Genomic DNA, 6,991 nt, shown 5'->3' on the forward strand with positions numbered 1-6,991 from the left:
GGAGGCCCCCATCACAGAAGAGGCTTGTATCTTTTCGGGGCTCCTCTCTGAGAAAAGAAGCCACACCACGACACAGGCTGAAAGAGGCGGCCAGGAATGGGAGATGGCCACAATCCCCGTCACTGGAACGCTGGCCTCACTGGACAAGCCACCCGTTTGGCACCCCTCTCCTGAAGCCCCTGACAGTGGCACGGTGCTGTACCCGGCCTGGGCTCTGGCCTCTGCTCCGTCCACCCTCTGGCTGTGTATCCCCTGTTTCTCCGCGGCTTACATGCTTCCTGGTCTGGCTGGATGTCTTCCAGAAGGATGACTTCCCAGTCCATCAGGGAGACACTTCCGGGAGATCCCTGTCATGATTGTTGCTCTCTGCAAACCTGCTTGGTTTCCACCGGGGGAGGGGGAGCTTCAGGGCGCCTGCTGGGGACTCAGGACTCCGCTTCAGATCCGATAATGGACCCTCCGGGTGAGAGAGCATGGGCTGAGCACATCTCCTGAGGCAGGCAGGGTCTCGCTGCAGCCCACAGTCATCCCACAGGCCTCAAGGCCTGCTGTCAACTGAAAGTTCACGGCCGCATCTGAGCCCTCTGCCTCCCTCCTCCTTTGAAAGACAGGTCCTGGTCTTCTGGGGCAGGTGCGGTCGCATTTCCTCTGCACACCCAGTCTCATTCCTGAGAAGGAGATTCCCCTCTGCTCCTGGGTGGACTGGCCCCCTGAAACTTTTGGCCCGCTGCTAGATCCCAGGCGTTCTTTGATTTTCCCTGGCATTCATGGAAAGGTCACCTGTGCCCCCCTTTCATCGTGCACATGCCTGGACACCATTGCGTCTTTCTCCATTGTCCCATGTGCCTTCAGTGACACACGTTCACGGCATCTGTTCTCGGGTACTCCATTGCCACGCATTGGCTCCTCCTCGAAATCGCCCCTGGACCTGTTGACACATGTTCTGGAAAGTGGGATCAGCTTGAAGGAGCCCCAGGCCCCTCAGAATCTCGGCAGGTCACCGCTCTTTGAAAGGAGGGAGGCAGAGGGCTCACGGGTCAGTGAACTTTCAGCTGACTCCACGCCTTGAGGCCCATGGGACCATTGTGGGCGGCAGCCAGGCCCTGCCTGCCTCAGTCGATGTGCTCAGCCCGTGCATTCTCACTCGGAGGGGTCCAGAATCGGATCTGATGGGGGGTCATGAGATGACCCCAGCAGGCGCCCTGAAGCTGCCGCTCCCCCGGTGGAAATCGGTTCAAGGAGGTCCTGAAGACGAGACCCCTGGGGGTTTGATCCTGGGAGGCCGCCCGCGGCCGCCTCTCCCACGCGGCCCCCTACTGAACCCCGGATGCAGCCGCTGGCAAGGCGGAAGCAGGAGAGCCCCTGGCGCCCAGCGGTCACCGTCCTTTAAAGGGGACGCGCAGCCGGACTGCCGGCAGCGGAGCGCGGGACGGCCCAGCCAATGCGCATGCGCGAGTGGCGAGCGGGGGGGGGGGAGCGGGCCCCGCGTCACAGTGGTTCCCGCGGTTGTCAGGGAAACCGCTCCCTGAGGCCTGGCAAACAGGAGCCCTCCGTGGCAGTGCTTGGGTGGCGGGGCTCCGAGGCTCCAGCCTGACCTCTCCACGGGGTCGACAGGACGTTCTCCGGATGCCAGGAGTCGTGGCAAAGGGCTGACCAGGACGTTGAAAGCACAGGCGGGGTCCGGGGGGAGCAGCGCCGCATCCCAGCCTCAGGCCCGCCCGGACGCTGTTCGGGTGAGTCTCCCCAGAAGTCGTGCCCCCGTGATCTCGAGGACGGGTCGGCCTGCAGGCCCGTGGGCTGCTCTCTCAACCGAAGGTCGTTCTGGTCGAGAGCCGAACCCCGTAGCCTCAGCGGCTGCCTGGGGGGGTGTGTTGCCGCGCCACTGCTGTATGCCTCTCTCTGTGTGTGTATGTGTTTGTGTGTCTCCCGTTTTCGCATTTCTGCCTGTCTCTCACGCTCTGTGAGTTTCCTGCCCTCTCTCTCTGTCGGCTGGTGTGTGTGTGGGTGTGGGAGTGCGTTTGGAGGAAAGTGCCCTGTGCGCCTAAACGCGATTTCTTGCCTGTCGCCTGTCTTTGGTGAGCCTCCCTCCGCGTCTGTGCCTGGGTCATGCGTCCGCTTGTGAAGCGTTTTCGCGGCGCTTCCACTTTGGGTTTGTGAAGGCCTGGACCACGTGAGGAGATGCGTGACTCCAGGAGCAGTTGAAATCTCATCCCCATCCGGTGGGGCCTCTTTCCATCGATCAAGACCAACACAGGGCAGCCGCGGACAAAAGCCGCAGGGAGCTCATCCTCCTGCAGGAGAGCAGGAGGCCCCCATCACAGAAGAGGCTTGTATCTTTTCGGGGCTCCTCTCTGAGAAAAGAAGCCACACCACGACACAGGCTGAAAGAGGCGGCCAGGAATGGGAGATGGCCACAATCCCCGTCACTGGAACGCTGGCCTCACTGGACAAGCCACCCGTTTGGCACCCCTCTCCTGAAGCCCCTGACAGTGGCACGGTGCTGTACCCGGCCTGGGCTCTGGCCTCTGCTCCGTCCACCCTCTGGCTGTGTATCCCCTGTTTCTCCGCGGCTTACATGCTTCCTGGTCTGGCTGGATGTCTTCCAGAAGGATGACTTCCCAGTCCATCAGGGAGACACTTCCGGGAGATCCCTGTCATGATTGTTGCTCTCTGCAAACCTGCTTGGTTTCCACCGGGGGAGGGGGAGCTTCAGGGCGCCTGCTGGGGACTCAGGACTCCGCTTCAGATCCGATAATGGACCCTCCGGGTGAGAGAGCATGGGCTGAGCACATCTCCTGAGGCAGGCAGGGTCTCGCTGCAGCCCACAGTCATCCCACAGGCCTCAAGGCCTGCTGTCAACTGAAAGTTCACGGCCGCATCTGAGCCCTCTGCCTCCCTCCTCCTTTGAAAGACAGGTCCTGGTCTTCTGGGGCAGGTGCGGTCGCATTTCCTCTGCACACCCAGTCTCATTCCTGAGAAGGAGATTCCCCTCTGCTCCTGGGTGGACTGGCCCCCTGAAACTTTTGGCCCGCTGCTAGATCCCAGGCGTTCTTTGATTTTCCCTGGCATTCATGGAAAGGTCACCTGTGCCCCCCTTTCATCGTGCACATGCCTGGACACCATTGCGTCTTTCTCCATTGTCCCATGTGCCTTCAGTGACACACGTTCACGGCATCTGTTCTCGGGTACTCCATTGCCACGCATTGGCTCCTCCTCGAAATCGCCCCTGGACCTGTTGACACATGTTCTGGAAAGTGGGATCAGCTTGAAGGAGCCCCAGGCCCCTCAGAATCTCGGCAGGTCACCGCTCTTTGAAAGGAGGGAGGCAGAGGGCTCACGGGTCAGTGAACTTTCAGCTGACTCCACGCCTTGAGGCCCATGGGACCATTGTGGGCGGCAGCCAGGCCCTGCCTGCCTCAGTCGATGTGCTCAGCCCGTGCATTCTCACTCGGAGGGGTCCAGAATCGGATCTGATGGGGGCTCATGAGATGACCCCAGCAGGCGCCCTGAAGCTGCCGCTCCCCCGGTGGAAATCGGTTCAAGGAGGTCCTGAAGACGAGACCCCTGGGGGTTTGATCCTGGGAGGCCGCCCGCGGCCGCCTCTCCCACGCGGCCCCCTACTGAACCCCGGATGCAGCCGCTGGCAAGGCGGAAGCAGGAGAGCCCCTGGCGCCCAGCGGTCACCGTCCTTTAAAGGGGACGCGCAGCCGGACTGCCGGCAGCGGAGCGCGGGACGGCCCAGCCAATGCGCATGCGCGAGTGGCGAGCGGGGGGTGGGGGGGGCCCGCGTCACAGTGGTTCCCGCGGTTGTCAGGGAAACCGCTCCCTGAGGCCTGGCAAACAGGAGCCCTCCGTGGCAGTGCTTGGGTGGCGGGGCTCCGAGGCTCCAGCCTGACCTCTCCACGGGGTCGACAGGACGTTCTCCGGATGCCAGGAGTCGTGGCAAAGGGCTGACCAGGACGTTGAAAGCACAGGCGGGGTCCGGGGGGAGCAGCGCCGCATCCCAGCCTCAGGCCCGCCCGGACGCTGTTCGGGTGAGTCTCCCCAGAAGTCGTGCCCCCGTGATCTCGAGGACGGGTCGGCCTGCAGGCCCGTGGGCTGCTCTCTCAACCGAAGGTCGTTCTGGTCGAGAGCGGAACCCCGTAGCCTCAGCGGCTGCCTGGGGGGGTGTGTTGCCGCGCCACTGCTGCGTGCCTCTCTCTGTGTGTGTATGTGTTTGTGTGTCTCCCGTTTTCGCATTTCTGCCTGTCTCTCACGCTCTGTGAGTTTCCTGCCCTCTCTCTCTGTCGGCTGGTGTGTGTGTGGGTGTGGGAGTGCGTTTGGAGGAAAGTGCCCTGTGCGCCTAAACGCGATTTCTTGCCTGTCGCCTGTCTTTGGTGAGCCTCCCTCCGCGTCTGTGCCTGGGTCATGCGTCCGCTTGTGAAGCGTTTTCGCGGCGCTTCCACTTTGGGTTTGTGAAGGCCTGGACCACGTGAGGAGATGCGTGACTCCAGGAGCAGTTGAAATCTCATCCCCATCCGGTGGGGCCTCTTTCCATCGATCAAGACCAACACAGGGCAGCCGCGGACAAAAGCCGCAGGGAGCTCATCCTCCTGCAGGAGAGCAGGAGGCCCCCATCACAGAAGAGGCTTGTATCTTTTCGGGGCTCCTCTCTGAGAAAAGAAGCCACACCACGACACAGGCTGAAAGAGGCGGCCAGGAATGGGAGATGGCCACAATCCCCGTCACTGGAACGCTGGCCTCACTGGACAAGCCACCCGTTTGGCACCCCTCTCCTGAAGCCCCTGACAGTGGCACGGTGCTGTACCCGGCCTGGGCTCTGGCCTCTGCTCCGTCCACCCTCTGGCTGTGTATCCCCTGTTTCTCCGCGGCTTACATGCTTCCTGGTCTGGCTGGATGTCTTCCAGAAGGATGACTTCCCAGTCCATCAGGGAGACACTTCCGGGAGATCCCTGTCATGATTGTTGCTCTCTGCAAACCTGCTTGGTTTCCACCGGGGGAGGGGGAGCTTCAGGGCGCCTGCTGGGGACTCAGGACTCCGCTTCAGATCCGATAATGGACCCTCCGGGTGAGAGAGCATGGGCTGAGCACATCTCCTGAGGCAGGCAGGGTCTCGCTGCAGCCCACAGTCATCCCACAGGCCTCAAGGCCTGCTGTCAACTGAAAGTTCACGGCCGCATCTGAGCCCTCTGCCTCCCTCCTCCTTTGAAAGACAGGTCCTGGTCTTCTGGGGCAGGTGCGGTCGCATTTCCTCTGCACACCCAGTCTCATTCCTGAGAAGGAGATTCCCCTCTGCTCCTGGGTGGACTGGCCCCCTGAAACTTTTGGCCCGCTGCTAGATCCCAGGCGTTCTTTGATTTTCCCTGGCATTCATGGAAAGGTCACCTGTGCCCCCCTTTCATCGTGCACATGCCTGGACACCATTGCGTCTTTCTCCATTGTCCCATGTGCCTTCAGTGACACACGTTCACGGCATCTGTTCTCGGGTACTCCATTGCCACGCATTGGCTCCTCCTCGAAATCGCCCCTGGACCTGTTGACACATGTTCTGGAAAGTGGGATCAGCTTGAAGGAGCCCCAGGCCCCTCAGAATCTCGGCAGGTCACCGCTCTTTGAAAGGAGGGAGGCAGAGGGCTCACGGGTCAGTGAACTTTCAGCTGACTCCACGCCTTGAGGCCCATGGGACCATTGTGGGCGGCAGCCAGGCCCTGCCTGCCTCAGTCGATGTGCTCAGCCCGTGCATTCTCACTCGGAGGGGTCCAGAATCGGATCTGATGGGGGGTCATGAGATGACCCCAGCAGGCGCCCTGAAGCTGCCGCTCCCCCGGTGGAAATCGGTTCAAGGAGGTCCTGAAGACGAGACCCCTGGGGGTTTGATCCTGGGAGGCCGCCCGCGGCCGCCTCTCCCACGCGGCCCCCTACTGAACCCCGGATGCAGCCGCTGGCAAGGCGGAAGCAGGAGAGCCCCTGGCGCCCAGCGGTCACCGTCCTTTAAAGGGGACGCGCAGCCGGACTGCCGGCAGCGGAGCGCGGGACGGCCCAGCCAATGCGCATGCGCGAGTGGCGAGCGGGGGGGGGGAGCGGGCCCCGCGTCACAGTGGTTCCCGCGGTTGTCAGGGAAACCGCTCCCTGAGGCCTGGCAAACAGGAGCCCTCCGTGGCAGTGCTTGGGTGGCGGGGCTCCGAGGCTCCAGCCTGACCTCTCCACGGGGTCGACAGGACGTTCTCCGGATGCCAGGAGTCGTGGCAAAGGGCTGACCAGGACGTTGAAAGCACAGGCGGGGTCCGGGGGGAGCAGCGCCGCATCCCAGCCTCAGGCCCGCCCGGACGCTGTTCGGGTGAGTCTCCCCAGAAGTCGTGCCCCCGTGATCTCGAGGACGGGTCGGCCTGCAGGCCCGTGGGCTGCTCTCTCAACCGAAGGTCGTTCTGGTCGAGAGCCGAACCCCGTAGCCTCAGCGGCTGCCTGGGGGGGTGTGTTGCCGCGCCACTGCTGTATGCCTCTCTCTGTGTGTGTATGTGTTTGTGTGTCTCCCGTTTTCGCATTTCTGCCTGTCTCTCACGCTCTGTGAGTTTCCTGCCCTCTCTCTCTGTCGGCTGGTGTGTGTGTGGGTGTGGGAGTGCGTTTGGAGGAAAGTGCCCTGTGCGCCTAAACGCGATTTCTTGCCTGTCGCCTGTCTTTGGTGAGCCTCCCTCCGCGTCTGTGCCTGGGTCATGCGTCCGCTTGTGAAGCGTTTTCGCGGCGCTTCCACTTTGGGTTTGTGAAGGCCTGGACCACGTGAGGAGATGCGTGACTCCAGGAGCAGTTGAAATCTCATCCCCATCCGGTGGGGCCTCTTTCCATCGATCAAGACCAACACAGGGCAGCCGCGGACAAAAGCCGCAGGGAGCTCATCCTCCTGCAGGAGAGCAGGAGGCCCCCATCACAGAAGAGGCTTGTATCTTTTCGGGGCTCCTCTCTGAGAAAAGAAGCCACACCACGACACAGGCTGAAA

The sequence above is a fragment of the Chlorocebus sabaeus genome, chromosome 6 (assembly GCF_047675955.1).
Source record: "Chlorocebus sabaeus isolate Y175 chromosome 6, mChlSab1.0.hap1, whole genome shotgun sequence".
NCBI classification, from domain to species: Eukaryota; Metazoa; Chordata; class Mammalia; order Primates; family Cercopithecidae; genus Chlorocebus; species Chlorocebus sabaeus.